The sequence below is a fragment of the Varroa destructor genome, unplaced genomic scaffold, assembly GCF_002443255.2.
Source record: "Varroa destructor unplaced genomic scaffold, Vdes_3.0 BEIS01000006.1, whole genome shotgun sequence".
Taxonomy (NCBI): Eukaryota; Metazoa; Arthropoda; class Arachnida; order Mesostigmata; family Varroidae; genus Varroa; species Varroa destructor.
The window spans coordinates 8,492,581-8,496,638 of NW_019211459.1; the positions used below are offsets into that span (position 1 = coordinate 8,492,581).

At 41.4% G+C, this 4,058-nt stretch overlaps 1 protein-coding gene across 2 annotated transcripts in view; it reads left to right on the forward strand.

Annotated features, from left to right (window-relative positions):
• The first annotated feature begins 3,293 nt into the window (after nt 1-3,293).
• Nucleotides 3,294-4,058, forward strand: part of LOC111252889 (RILP-like protein homolog) — an 18,933-nt gene continuing 18,168 nt past the window's right edge. The window contains exon 1 of one of the 2 annotated variants that reach the window (XR_015329928.1): nt 3,294-4,015. The gene's annotated coding sequence lies outside the window, so the exon portion shown is untranslated. The remainder of the gene's footprint in view (nt 4,016-4,058) is intronic. The other variant, XR_015329929.1, reaches the window with a different exon arrangement.

Genomic DNA, 4,058 nt, shown 5'->3' on the forward strand with positions numbered 1-4,058 from the left:
CAAGTGTGCAAATGTACATTATCAGAATCGGTCAACATAAAGCTAGGGGTCGCTTCGCCTAATAAGTAGATCACTGGATGTTATCAAACGAGTACTAAATAGAACACATCATATGGCCGGCTTTTTTCCTGAATTACATTTCACAACTAGATTCAAAATATACTGTACAAAGTGTAAATGAAAAGATTCATATCTAGAATAAAAAAAGAAGCGTTAAAAAAGCATCGGTGACAAATTAAATAGGACTAAGCGCTACTGAGCACGGCCACGTATTGTTGATTGCAGGACGATGAATACAGTTTTTCCATAATGAAGCTTTAGTCATCATTGAATACATGTAATATTTAAGATGCTAAAAGAAGCTTCGTAAAATAGTGTCAAAAGAGCTGCATACGTATGTAGTGAAAACCCTAACTTCAGTCAACTACGGGACAGCGCCTCATCAAGAACTTAGTTCAAGGATATCAAGGACACAAAAATCTGTGTAAATCTCTATAGCTATGACTGCCCTGTATGTATCGCTGGCGTATCTATTTACAGAAGCAGTTCTGGCAGTTACTGCAAAACGCTATTGACGTTCGATTATGGCAGCTCTAAACATAAAGCCATGTATATATTACACTTTGCAATTAACAAGCATTCGGAATAATTACGAGCAGATATGTCCTGCTTCCGTTTCGCTGTTGCTTGTCGTCGTTTAAAATTTAATTCAACTTCGACTGACCGTCCGCCCTTGGTCCTCGACAGGTCACTGCGAATGGCGAACAGGGTAAATACCGCTACAATGCATCTTACTAAGTTAGCGGGGTCACGCTCCTTTGTTAAAGTCGGGAGTAAGTTATCGCTAGATTGCTAGCGGATCGCATCGAGATAGCTGGAGACGACAGGCTCTGCTGTTGAGATCAGCTATGAAGTAGCAATTTTACTGTACACTTTGATCATGGCGCTGCTTCTCACATTCTTCCAGACCACAGGTGTTAGCACGATCGGGGACAATGAGCCGTGACCTGCTGATGGCAGCGTTTCAATTGGGATTTTGGAGGAATTTTTGCAACAGCTTGGGCCGCTGATGACATTTAGCGAGCTGGTATCGATGGTTAAAGTAGGACAAGTCATGACCTTGATACGCCAGCCAATGTCCTTTCGCTTGAATGTTTCGCATTGAATTTCGCCTTATTGACGTATTGACACGTTGTCTTACACAGACTGATAGCCAACTTAACAAGTTTGCCTATGCGTATATTTTTCAACAACCTTGAAGTTCTTGAGCACTGTGGAAACTATCGATCAGAGGCATCTGACTCTGTTTGAGAACGAAACACATATTCGGTATATAATTAAATCCTAATTGACGGGTTTGTGTTTTTATGTCATTGAGTTATGTGTTTGTTTATTTACACATTATAGAGCTAGCCATATAATTAGTGAAAGACAATATATTTTATGTAGAGGGAGTGTAAACGAGATATGGACCAACAGGAGTGCAGTTCATGACTTCAGAAGTTTGCTTTGGATGTTAGACAATGTTTGTGCTTAGAACGTGATACCAACAACCTTCCGATGAGGCCATTCACGCACAATACAGGTCTCTTACTTAAAGAAAAAGCCCCCTGAACTTGCTGTTATCTTTGGTTTACCCGTGACTCAAAACGAAATTTGTCTCTAAGAAGTACTGGCCAAGAAAAACTTCATTACAAATTATATTCCGACGTACCGTCGATTTTTTTGTATTTAGCCTTCTCAGTTCGTTTCATTTCGGCAGACTATTTAGCAGCTTCGGCAGTTTTCTTTAGCTGATTATGAACCGGATGATTTTCAGCCTGCCACAACCGATTCACCTTCTATATATTTCGTCATGATTTCATTATTCTACAGTGTTTTGCTTCTCGTCACCGACACTTGGATGGAGCACACCGGCCATGCTAGACTGTATCTCGAGATATTCTTTAAAACCTTTATTATACATAATTATCGTGAAACGTGCTGCTAAACGAAGCATAGGAATAATGGAGTACGTAGCGCAATTGTTATTAGTCTACGAAGAGAATGATGGTAGGAAAACGGTAGAGACGACGGTTAAATTTTTCCCTACAGATATTCAGAAGCAGGGAATATGCATGCATATATCAGAGAAAACCAGCACATGCTGCTCGTACAAATAACACTCTCTAAAACCGTCCCTACCGTAACATAGTAGCCGAGTGAAAACGGCAAAAAACCGTTATACTAAGAAATCTCCTCAAGCTTCAAAAAAGTTTCGCAAGCATTTTCTGGGTTAATGAAGTTATACCACCAATACAATACTTTATACAATAGGAGCCGGTACTGACTCCTTAACATTCTCAAGCCAGCACACAAAACATTTTCAGAATTGTCCGCTAGCGCTCCTACCAGGAATATGGGTCAAAGTTCGCACTTGTTATCTTACTTCGTCTTCAAAGCATTTTACTTTTCATTTTTAAAAAACGTAAAATGAAAACTCTCAAACTATCATTGGACTATCCTCTTTCTCTGGAAACTTGCAAACAAAACAATCCATAGGCTTCCTCAACGAAGGAGCAACTTTATCTGTTAAAATCGATTCGATAAAGCTACGCGAATAGCACAGGCAAGAAACGTTGCAGATTCAAACACAATAGGCGCATCAATCTAGTATGACTCGTCATTGGAAATATAGAAGTCGTAGCAGAAGCTACGACGACCATAGTTTCTATTTGAACGATGTAGTGTTTTGTTATTTCATAGGTAAGGAGGCCAGCTTTAATAAGCGTAGTCTTAAGTAGAATTCGAATTCTATCAAACTATAGTGACAGATCAAGTAGGGTTAGTTGATTTACTTATGCTTTCACTAATTTTAGCTAGCAATACGGTCACCATATGTCGACATAGTCCTGTTACTTTTATGGCAGTTCCATATTCGAATCACAGAAAGATGCGAAAATGAATTTCTGAATTTCCAATTTTACTCCGGTGCTCTTCTTCCCATCCTATCTGCGTTCCTCTAATTCAGTCCTTCGATTCTCCGCTACCCTCTCCACTGCTGAACTGCGAGATTTCTTCAATCGATGATAAATAGTTCCCGGATAATTTCTTTTTGATGAATTGACGTTTCAGCAAGAAGATATGAGGCTATATCCGCTTCCTCGTACGTTCCTATCCAATTACATTGTTTTGTCCTGCCACTAATTCCAGCAGCCCGAGGTGCGGCATCCTGTCAGGCAAAGATCCACGTCATCATTCTACACAGTGTTCACACAAGAAGGAAGGAGGGCCGTATGACGTCTATTTACCATTACCTCAAGTGGCGAGCGGCGCTGGCGATTGGACGACTGCTGGGCATTTACAGGTCCGAACGACCAGTCCGTACGAACTGAACTACTAGGGGCAAATATTGGCAAGAATAACAACAACAGCAGCAGTGGAATTGGCTGCGGGAGCGCTTCATACGAGAAGTCGCCGCTGCCATCAAGGAAAAGTCGGGAGTTGCCAGACGGTCCAGTACTTGAAGTAGCCAGTTGTGTAAGCTGGGTAAGTTTCACTCGTTGGCCAGACCACGGATGGTGTCCCCAAGCTACTCGCTTGCCCTACGTTGTAAACCAACTCTTGCTTACCGATGGGATGATTCTAGCCGCGGTTGAACAGCTGGCGCCGAACGGCAACTTATGAAAGTAGTTGTCGCAAAGGAAGAAATATCATCATGAATTTACTATTTTGCTTGTGCTTTGATTCGGTTCATTCATCCAGGAATATCTATGAAGTAACGAGCGAGGATGTAGAAATTTTCCTGGAAATCAGTTGAAGTTCGTTAAAGTCCTCGGATCTGAATTGTGTTAGAGAACGACATTGTTCGTTGTCGACGTCAAACTCGTGTGCGCTCTAGGACGCTGGCAGCGCTATATAGGACATATGATCATTGCACAGATAATGCACGGATTGGGTGGGTGGGCTTTCAATTGACGATTCGAACAAGATCATCAAGGAGTTGACAGCGCTGAGAGAATTTGTGGCAGTGTGAGTGAGTACGTTGACCAAAAGTTCATAACCCTATGCTCATATAT